The sequence below is a fragment of the Vitis riparia genome, chromosome 14 (assembly GCF_004353265.1).
Source record: "Vitis riparia cultivar Riparia Gloire de Montpellier isolate 1030 chromosome 14, EGFV_Vit.rip_1.0, whole genome shotgun sequence".
NCBI classification, from domain to species: domain Eukaryota; kingdom Viridiplantae; phylum Streptophyta; class Magnoliopsida; order Vitales; family Vitaceae; genus Vitis; species Vitis riparia.
In genome coordinates, this window is record NC_048444.1 from 18,382,962 (window position 1) to 18,395,320 (window position 12,359).

A 12,359-nucleotide genomic window follows, 5' to 3' on the forward strand; every position below is an offset into this window, starting at 1 on the left:
AACCTCAATTATCAATTAGGGTTTTAGTTAAAAAATAAAGTCTTAATTGATAATTAAGATTTCAGTTAGAAAATGAAGTCTTGATAGGCAACTCAAGCTTCAATTTAAATTTTGATAAAAAAAATTATAATATTGCTCATATGTGAAAGACTAATTTCAACATAAGTTTTATAAAAGGGTAAAGGTTATAATTTTTTTTACATAAAAGATAAAAGGCTATTTTGCCCCCCAAAACTCTAGAAACTGGGATGAAAGAGGTAACTTTGAAGGAACTTTACAATCGCATATATGTATAAAAATATTTCATGTCACTTTCAAACTATCATGGTCCCACCCAGTGAAAGCCTGTCACCTCCTATTTTAAATTACTTTCCTTTTTCTATTTTTTATTTTAGCTTTGGTCAATGACAAGGAAGCTTTACTGTTTCCAGCTTGATTGTATGCTAGAGTTTTATGTCTTTCTAGAATGACGCTTCAGTTTTAAAAAAAAAAAAAAGTTTTCTTGTTTGCTTTTTGCTAGTGAAGTTTCTTAGACAAATTAAGTTAAGATATAATTATATACTTTATTTTGCTCTGAAAAATTATTATCTTATCATAAACATCATAAATGTTTGTTGTACTTTTGTAAGTAATTTTCATATTAAATAAATAAACTACTAAATAGATAAGTTAACAAATTTTTTAGAAATCCTTAAGTGACACAATCTATAGAAAATTATGAGAACACCATTTTATACTTGTTACATTTTATTAAATTTTTTAAAGTTTATTAATTTTTAGGTTTTTTCTATTCGTGAAAATTTTAAATGAAAGAAATAAAGAGTAAAAATAGGAATAAATAAAAAATAAAAAATAATATATTATTTTTATATATTATTTCACACATGTGTAATTGAATTTTAACTTTTTAAATAAAAATTAACTCAGTTAAGAGATATCAAGAATCTTTTGTACATTTATAATTATCCAGTAAAAAAAATATAAAATAAAATAAAAAAGTGAATAGTGTTTTTTGAATAGTAATTTTTGTCTTTCACTATGACTCAAAAGCAAAAAGGTGACTCAAATGCAACGTGATAAAAATGAAAAAAAAGAAAGGAGACTTACCTTCTGTAATCCTCATACACGTGGAAGAAAATTAAAGACTTAAAGTTTTCTTGAAGCCCAGAGCCTCGTCTATAAATATAGCTTCAAATTTCTTCAGGAGGCAGAGTTCGAGAGTTGGGAAGAGAGCTTCAAGAGCAGAAAAAATTGAGAGAGTGCAAAAATTTTGAGAGTTCAAAAATTTTGTCTTGTAATTTTCTTCTTTGAGTTTGAGTCATCCATCTGCTGTCAACAGCCTGTAATCATCAACTCTCTGTATTAAGGTATATTTTCAATAAACAAAATTTTCAGATTCAAATATCTGCGTTATTATGTTTAAATTTCTGCAATAAATTAGACAGTATTAGACATTAAATATTTTTGTTTTATTGCTTGAAGATAATTAGACAGAATTAATTATTGCTTGCATGAACTGTTGTATGTCCTAGGTGCAAATGGTATCAGAGCCATTTTCTGCTTGAGAACCGAGTGGTGTTACGAGTCGGAACAGTAATTAATCGCAGATTTAGTCCTGACTTAGTTCGGGTTGAATTTCCTGTGAACGGATTGGTCAGCCTATGATAGCGGTGTTTAAGGGCAGAAGGAGCGTAAGTCCCGTCTTGATCCGCTTGTGGTGGTCCCTGTTCAGGAAATTATCCGAATTGATTAAGGATAAAATTGTGATTATTTTATGTTACAATGAGTAATATTATAAGGAGATTAAGTAGAGGTAGTTCTTCCAGATCCCTTAGGTCTAATGATAGTTTTGCATCTTCATTAGATAATTCTGCACATACATCACTTGCACAAAATATTGTCAATAGTACATAAATAAATTAGCACAAATATCTTCAAGCAATAAAACAGAAATATTTAATGTCTAATACTGTCTAATTTATTGCAGAAATTTAAACATAATAACGCAGATATTTGAATCTAAAAATTTTGTTTATTGAAAATATGCCTTAATACAGAGAGTTGATGATTACAGGCTGTTGACTTGACAGTAGAGGGATGACTCAAACTCAAAGAAGAAAATTACAAGACAAAATTTTTGAACTCTCAAAATTTTTGCACTCTCTCAATTTTTTCTGCTCTTGAAGCTCTCTTTCCAGCTCTCAAACTCTTTCCAAACTCTGCCTGATGAAGAACGTTGAGGCTCTATTTATAGGCGAGGATTCGGACATGAAATTCTATTGAATCTTCAAAATTATTGAAATTCATCACGTGTAGGGACAGTTGGGGTTTGCAGAGGGAGAATATTTTTCTTTTCTTTGCCAGAGACTTGAAAAGAGAAAATTTCTCTTTACTTTCCACATTGCTTGTAAAGTAGTAGAAAATAGACAAATTCTACTATTCACTACTATTCAGACTTTACATACTTTTCTCTCTTTTTTTTTCTTTTTTTTTTTTTTTTGCAAACTTTTCACACTTTCAGACTTCACATACTTTTCTCTTTTTTTTTTTCTTTTTTTTACTAGATAATCACAAGGGAGCAAATTTATAAAGATACAGATGTACAAAAGATTCTTGAAATCTTTTATCTGGATTGACCCATAGGTCCTCCGTAAAGGATAAACTCAGGGTCTATGTATGAGTCATCTGATAAAACTGCATCTTCAGTGTCTTCATTTTCTTGATCTCCAAACTATTTGAGGGTTTGAATGAGTCCTTGACGATATTGCTCTAGATCAGTAGCGGCTGCTAATGAAGCTTGGCATTTGCTTTTCAAAGTTAGGAATTCTTCTTGAGTCGGTCCTTGAGAAGAACTAGTTGAATCTTTTGAATTTGATGATCCTGGCCTTGTTGAAATTAATTGCAAAACCTTCTGTTGACATACAAAATCATGATTGAATTTGTCCCACCATTTGATATTGAATTCTCTCGAAAGAGATAATGGAAATGGAGGAGGTTGCTCTTGCTTCTTGATAATATTCCATGAGAGAATCCATGGAATCCTTAATCTCGAACAGAAAGTCAGGAGTTTGGGTTGAGTGATAGACTGAGATGAAGTCTTGCTCTTGTAGAAGTTGAATTTTTCTTGAATTTCAGGAGGAAATAAGGAGTCTAGTAGACCAAAGAAAGTCCACCATTTTTTAAACCAAGCACGAAATTTGGTATTGCAATTTCTTGAAAATTGGATGAACCAAGAATGCTGGTAGCTCTGTAAATAAAACATATTATACCAAGCATCCATATAATCTATGTAGTTGTAGCTCATGGGATGAAAAGGTTGACTAAAGGCCTTGCAAGTGAAGGGTTTTTGATTCCAATCAGCAATGGTCATGACTCTGAGAATTTGACATTTGGAAAAAGCAATCCTCTGAGGATTGTTTTTGTAAGTGTTATGAGTAATTTCAACTGAATCGGTATCCACCAAGATGAACTCATAGAATTGACGAGTTTTCAAAGGATCATTTGAATTGAAGTTGACTCCTTGAGGAAAGATGTAAGGAAGAATTTTAGGAATCTCTTCAAAATTGAACTCTGGCTCGATGAAAGCAATTTCTAAGGTTTTGGGTTTTTTGACATATTGACTATAAGAAAATGAAGGAGAAGGAGACTGAGAAGGAGAAGGTAATGTTGAAATAGTGTTAGGGCTGGATTGTCTCTGAACAACAATATTTTTAGGGGTTGATTTAGAAGCTTGAATAAAACTTTTTGAAGGTTGAAGAGGAGGAAAATCTGGACTCAAAACTTGAAAGGAATTTGATGTTTGTAAAGGAAAAGTAGGACGAACATTTGAAAAGTTTGAAATCATAGCATATGAAGCTTTGGTTTTCTTGGATGATGAAGGAAGTTGAGGCCTAACGGGAGTACCCATTAGGATGGAGAAGGATCCTTACCCTGCAAAAACTCCCGAGTAAGGAAGTCAGGAAGGGAATTCAACTCTCCTTTGATAAATTCGATTTCGAAATAAAAAATTGAAAGTAAAGCTTACCATCTTGCAAAAATTTGTTTTGAAACTAAATTTTTAACATCCTTTTGTAAAATATCTTTTGCAGCTTTGTAATCGATTTTCAAAAGAAATTTTTTATTTATCAAATCACTTTGAAATTTTGAAATGCATAAAACTATTGATAAAACTTCTTTTTTGACAATTGAATAATTTATTTGAGCGCCCAACCAGATCCCTGAATGATATCTAACTATATGCACTTGATTGTTATATTCTTGCTTTAATATGCCTCCATAACCTAAATTAGATGCATCTGATTCTACAATGAGCAATGCATTTGGATGAGGGATGCTGATGCATGGTAAACGTTTGACTCTTTGTTTATTTTCTTTGACCAAACTAGTATGATGCTCAGTCCATGCAGGTGCATTTTTTTTAAGTCTTTTGTATAAGGGTTCACAAATGATTCTCAAATCTTTGAAGTAATCAGAAACATAATTTAAATATCCTAGAAATCTTTACAATTGTTTTTTATCTTTTATTTCATCAGGAAATTTGTCAGCAAATTCTATTGACCTTTGAATCGGTTTTGTTTTTCCTTGAAAAATTTCATGTCCTAAAAATCTAATTCTTGTTTGAAATAATTTCATTTTTGGAGCAGAACAAGCCATTCCATTTGCTTTAATAACATCGAATCGATATATCAATATCGATTCGATCCGAGATCTTGGAATTGGAATAAGTTCGGCAGCGGATCACGAAATCTTGGTGATCTTCTCTATCTAATGAATGGGGAGTCCGCTTTGAAATCGTCCGCTCTGCACCCACCTCCCGAGTATATGCTTCAACAGGAATCACACAAGGGTAGATTGATACAATAGAAACCTCTGGTAAAATGCCCGCCCGTAACCCAGCAGATAAAGTACATTACATAGTCCATTTTAGGCATTTAATATCCCTTTGGTGTCATTGACATAAGAGATGTCATTTCTAGTCTATATATTTCTATATATGGAAAGTTAAAAAATCATCATATAATAATCCAGAAATTGCAATAAAAAAGAAAAGAAAAAGGGAGGTTTGTGATGATTTTAAAATCTTTTCTACTAGGTAGGAGGAATCCCTTGGATGGGTAGAAATATAAAAAGTAAGCACGATTTTGAACACTTTGTTTATGTACAAAGTAACAAACATTCTAATTGATTAATATCAACAATGGATTGGATCATGAAAAACTTTTTTAGATGAACAAAATGTTTTTCTAATGAATCAGAAAATACTAGAACATCATCAATGTATACAATTATAAATTGAAAATGAGGATTGAAAATATCATTCATAATATTTTGAAATTTAGAACGGGCATTTTTTAGACCAAAAGGCATGACATTCCATTCATAATGACCAAAAGGGACAGTAAAAGCAGTTTTATATCTATCTTCTTCTTTAATTTGAACTTTCCAAAATCCAGATTTCATATCAAATTTTGAATAAATTACAGAACTATGTAGTCTTTTGAGTAAATCTGCAAAATCAAATATTCAATTATCCACACCAACAGAAACAATGTTAAAAGAAATACAAATTAGATTAGACAAACTCAATATTAACGGTATTAAGAATCAAATTCAAACTATAACAAAAGGAAAATCAGAAATAAATAAATTAGAAGAACAATTCAAAATGTCTCCTGATTCAATAGAAAAACCTCCTGCAACAGTCAATGCAATTTTTAATAATTTTGTAAGTAGAAAAAATTATTATTCAAAACCCTCTTTTCCTGACGTTCAATTAGAAGATAGAAATTATCAATTAGCTGCTAGTTATGATGGTAGTAGTTTTTATGAATGGAATATAGATGGAATGAGTGAACATCAAATAATTAATTGACTTCATGAAATGATGATGGCTGCTAATGCTTATAGAATCAAAACTAGTAATTCTGACTTTTATGCTGCCGGTGCCCTAGTAATAGGATTCACTGGTTTACTTAAATGATGGTGGGATCATTATTTGAGTCAAAATGATAGAGAATACATATTAAATGCAAAAAAGATAATAGTTAAAGAAGAAGGAACATCGGTCTAATCCTATGAAGAAGATGCTCTCAATATACTAATATTTGCAATAACAAAACATTTTATAGGAGATCCAGTTTATTTTCAAGAAAGAACTTCTGAAATCCTTAATAATCTTAGATGCCCAACACTTCAAGATTTCAAGTGGTATAAAGATATGTTTTTGGTCAAAGTTATGACAAGACATGATTGTGGAAGTCATTATTGGAAAGAAAAATTTATATCAGGTTTACCCACTTTATTTGCAGAAAAAGTTAGACAAAGAATAAGAAATATTCATAATGGTAGAATTCCTTATGAGTCATTAACATATGGAGAATTAATTACTTTTGTCAATAATGAAGGATTAGCCCTTTGTACAGATCTTAAATTAAAGAGTCAAATGAAAAAAGAAAAACAAGATAGTAAAAAAGAATTAGGAAAATTTTGTTCTTATTATGGTTATGATACAATAGTTGCCCCTTTAAAAAGAAAAAAGAAAATGAAAGACAAAAAACCATATACAGAGTCAAAATTTTAATAATGAATCAATTTCTTGTTTACAATATTTTAAAAGTTTTTCATTCATTTGAATAGGTCTAGCCTTAGTAGGAATTTTGGATTCATCAAAGCTTTGACTGTAAGGTAGACTTATCTCATGTTTCTTTCTAGACCAAAAAACATTTGGAAGATTAGAACAAATTTCTTTTTGAAAAAGATCTTGAATCTCTTTTATTCTCTTTTGAACCTTTTCTTCTACAAGTTGTTCTTCTATCTGTTTATATTGAATTTCTTTAGATAGATAATTTATATGAGCTTGTTTTCTTTGAATTAAATTTATTCTTTTATTTATTGAATCACTTTGGACTTGATGTATTTCTTTTTTAGTTAAGGGATATATAAAAGGGAAAAATATGGTATTTCCTAATATTGTAGTTTTGAGACCTTCATCATTTACTTGAAAAAGGTAAAGTAATGTAATAAAAGGAGTTCCTAAGATTAAAGGTTCAGTCATATTTTGTACTAATATAAATTGAGTTCTAAAACAATAATTATCTTGACATATATGAACATTTTGAAGTTTAAATTATATTTCTAATTTTCCTTTATTTGCAGCAAAAAGTTCTTGTCCGGTTTGTTCATAATATTTAACAGGAATTAATCCTTCTTGAATACAATTCATATCAGTTCCTGAGTCTATTAATGCTACTATTTCCATTTCAAAATCTTCTACTATGAGTTTTATATTTGTATACCATCTTTGAAAATCTATTTTTGTTATTGTATTTATAAATGATTCTATAGGAGTTTTTTTATTAGGTATAATTATTCCTGGTTCTTGATTATCAGAGGTTTCAGCAAAATCTTGTTTATATTGTATTACATTTCTAATTTGTTCATTTTCTTGTTTTATTATTTCGTTTTCTATATTTATTTGTTCATTTTCTAATTTTAATTGATTTATTTGAAAATTTGAAATCACTTTGAAATTTTGAAATACATAAAACTATTGATAAAACTTCTTTTTTGACAGTTGAATAATTTGCTTTGATCAATTCTACTTCAAGAACAAAAGGATTTCTTTCAATATTTCTTTTCCTAATGATATTTATGTTTAAAGGAGGTTCATTATGAGAAAAAATAATTGACTCAGACTCTTCTTTAAAAAGAGGAATTTCCGGGACAAAGTTTGACATATTTTTTAGTTGATTTTCTATTTGACTCATTTCTTCATCTAATTTTGAAATATTAAATTTTATGTGATGACTATAAAATGATGCAGATGATGATGCAACAGGTGATGATGCAGCTAATGATATGGGTGATGATGCAGTAAAGCTGATTATCTTATATGAAGATCTTTCTAAATCATATGCAGAATTATTTAATGCAGATGAATAACTATCATGGGACCTAAGAGATCTGGAAGAACTAATTTTACTTAATCCCCTAATAATATTACTCATTGTCACATAAAATAATCACAATTTTATCCTTAATCAATTTAGATAATTTCCTAGATAGGGACCACCACAAGCGGATCAACACGAGACTTACGCTCCTTCTGCCCTTAAACACTGCTATCACAGGCTAACCAATCCGTTCACATGAAATTCAATCCGAACTAATTCAGGATTAAATCTGCGATTAATTACTGTTCCGACTCGTAACACCACTCGGTTCTCAAGCAGAAAATGGCTCTGATACCATTTGAGTCAAGTAAAGAAGAGTCAAGTGAAACAAAATTTAATAAAATTTCGTTTTCTTCTGCCCCGGGAGAGGTGGAGGAACCAAAGATAAAAGAAAAAACACTAAATGAAATTAATGAAACATAAAAAATAGAAAATAAAGAAAAAAAAAACAATAAATGTAATATCTTCAAAAGTAGATAAGCAAATATTTTTTGATGTTGTAGATAAAATTCAAGATGAAGAAACACAAAGAAATTATTTAAAAATTTTGAAAATTTTAATTCTCAATGAAGATTCAAATAAAATCCAAATTAAACCTACACAATATTCAATGGATGAAATTTATAATGGATTCAAAAAGACTCAAAGGCCAATAACCATTAAAGACTTGGAAGAAGAAATAAAAGAAATAAAAATTAAAATAAATCAAATAAAATTAGAAAATGAACAAATAAAAATAGAAAACGAAATAATAAAACAAGAAAATGAGCAAATAAAACAAGAAAATGAATTGTTGTATGTCCTGGGTGCAAATGGTATCAGAGCCATTTTCTGCTTGAGAACCGAGTGGTGTTACGAGTCAGAACAGTAATTAATCGCAGATTTAGTCCTAACTTAGTTCGGGTTGAATTTCCTGTGAACGGATTGGTCAGCCTGTGATAACGGTGTTTAAGGGCAGAAGGAGCGTAAGTCCCATGTTGATCCGCTTGTGGTGGTCCCTGTTCAGGAAATTATCTGAATTGATTAAGGATAAAATTGTGATTATTTTATGTGACAATGAGTAATATTATTAGGGGATTAAGTAGAATTAGTTCTTCCAGATCTCTTAGGTCCCATGATAGTTCTGCATCTGCATTAAATAATTCTACATATGATTTAGAAAGATCTTCATATAAGATAATCAGCTTTACTGCATCATCACCTGCTACATCATCATCTGCATCATTTTATAGTCATCACATAAAATTTAATATTTCAAAATTAGATGAAGAAATGAGTTAAATAGAAAATCAACTAAAAAATATGTCAAACTTTGTCCCGGAAATTCCTCTTTTTAAAGAAGAGTCTGAGTCAATTATTTTTTCTCATAATGAACCTCCTTTAAACATAAATATCATTAGGAAAAGAAATATTAAAAGAAATCCTTTTGTTCCTGAAGTAGAATTGATCAAAGCAAATTATTTTTCTCCTAAAAATACTGTAAAAAGAAATTATTTTCAACAACTTCCTCCTCAAGTTAGAAATGCTTTAAGAAAACAATATGAAAAATATATGCAACAAGTTAGGATTACTTTTCCTTTTTTCCTTTGGTTTTTCAAATATAGGAAACCCCTTAAAAGAATTGCAACATTAACTTCAAGAAAAGCAATCGAAAATTCTCCACATAATAAAAAATTGTTAGAGCAACAAAACTCATAGTAGAAGATTTTGAAATGGAAATAGTAGCATTAATAGACTCAGGAGCTGATATGAATTGTATTCAAGAAGGATTAATTCCTGTTAAATATTATGAACAAACCGGACAAGAACTTTTTGCTGCAAATAAAAGAAAATTAGAAATAGAATTTAAACTTCAAAATGTTCATATATGTCAAGATAATTATTATTTTAGAACTCAATTTATATTAGTACAAAATATGACTGAACCTTTAATCTTAGGAACTCCTTTTATTACATTACTTTACCCTTTTCAAGTAAATGATGAAGGTCTCAAAACTATAATATTAGGAAATACCATATTTTTCCCTTTTATATATCCCTTAACTAAAAAAGAAATACATCAAGTCCAAAGTGATTCAATAAATAAAAGAATAAATTTAATTCAAAGAAAACAAGCTCATATAAATTATCTATCTAAAGAAATTCAATATAAAAAGATAGAAGAACAACTTGTAGAAGAAAAGGTTCAAAAGAGAATAAAAGAGATTCAAGATCTTTTTCAAAAAGAAATTTGTTCTGATCTTCCAAATGCTTTTTGGTCTAGAAAGAAACATGAAATAAGTCTGCCTTACGTTCAAATCTTTGATGAATCTAAAATTCCTACTAAGGCTAGACCTATTCAAATGAATGAAAAACTTTTAGAATATTGTAAACAAGAAATTGATTCATTATTAAAGAAGAAATTAATCAGACCCTCAAAATCTCCTTGGAGTTGTGCCACTTTTTATGTACAAAATGCTGCTGAGATAGAAAGAGGAGCACCAAGATTAGTCATTAATTATAAACCTTTAAATAAAGTATTACAATGGATAAGATACCCTATTCCTAATAAGCAAGATTTACTCAAAAGACTACATAGTTATGTAATTTATTCAAAATTTGATATGAAATCTAGATTTTGGCAAGTTCAAATTAAAGAAGAAGATAGATATAAAACTGCTTTTACTGTCTCTTTTGGTCATTATGAATGGAATGTCATGCCTTTTGGTCTCAAAAATGCCCCTTCTGAATTTCAAAATATTATGAATGATATTTTCAATCCTCATTTTCAATTCATAATTGTACACATTGATGATGTCTTAGTATTTTCTGATTCATTAGAAAAACATTTTGTTCATCTAAAAAAGTTTTTCAATGTCATTAAAGCAAATGGAATGGCTTGTTCTGCTCCAAAAATGAAATTATTTTAAATAAGAATTAGATTTTTAGGACATGAAAAATTTCAAGGAAAAACAAAACCGATTCAAAGGTCAATAGAATTTGCTGACAAATTTCCTAATGAAATAAAAGATAAAAAACAATTGCAAAGATTTCTAGGATGTTTAAATTATGTTTCTGATTACTTCAAAGATTTGAGAATCATTTGTGAACCCTTATACAAAAGACTTAGAAAAAATGCACTTGCATGGACTGAGCATCATACTAGTTTGGTCAAAGAAATTAAACAAAGAGTCAAACGTTTACCATGCATCAGCATCCCTCATCCAAATGCATTGCTCATTGTAGAATCAGATGCATCTAATTTAGGTTATGGAGGCATATTAAAAGCAAGAATATAACAATCAAGTGCATATAGTTAGATATCATTCAAGGATCTGGTTGGGCGCTCAAATAAATTATTCAATTGTCAAAAAAGAAGTTTTATCAATAGTTTTATGTATTTCAAAATTTCAAAGTAATTTGATAAATAAAAAATTTCTTTTGAAAATCGATTGCAAAGTTGCAAAAGATATTTTACAAAAGGATGTTAAAAATTTAGTTTCAAAACAAATTTTTGCAAGATGGCAAGCTTTACTTTCAATTTTTGATTTCGAAATCGAATTTATCAAAGGAGAGTTGAATTCCCTTCCTGACTTCCTTACTCGGGAGTTTTTGCAGGGTAAGGATCCTTCTCCATCCTAATGGGTACTCCCGTTAGGCCTCAACTTCCTTCATCATCCAAGAAAACCAAAGCTTCATATGCTATGATTTCAAACTTTTCAAATGTTCGTCCTACTTTTCCTTTACAAACATCAAATTCCTTTCAAGTTTTGAGTCCAGATTTTCCTCCTCTTCAACCTTCAAAAAGTTTTATTCAAGCTTCTAAATCAACCCCTAAAAATATTGTTGTTCAGAGACAATCCAGCCCTAACACTATTTCAACATTACCTTCTCCTTCTCAATCTCCTTCTCCTTCATTTTCTTATAGTCAATATGTCAAAAAACCCAAAACCTTAGAAATTGCTTTCATCGAGCCAGAGTTCAATTTTGAAGAGATTCCTAAAATTCTTCCTTACATCTTTCCTCAAGGAGTCAACTTCAATTCAAATGATCCTTTGAAAACTCGTCAATTCTATGAGTTCATCTTGGTGGATACCGATTCAGTTGAAATTACTCATAACACTGACAAAAACAATCCTTAGAGGATTGCTTTTTCCAAATGTCAAATTCTGAGAGTCATGACCATTGCTGATTGGAATCAAAAACCCTTCACTTGCAAGGCCTTTAGTCAACCTTTTCATCCCATGAGCTACAACTACATAGATTATATGGATGCTTGGTATAATATGTTTTATTTACAGAGCTACCAGCATTCTTGGTTCATCCAATTTTCAAGAAATTGCAATACCAAATTTCCTGCTTGGTTTCAAAAATGGTGGACTTTCTTTAGTCTACTAGACTCCTTATTTCCTCCTGAAATTCAAGAAA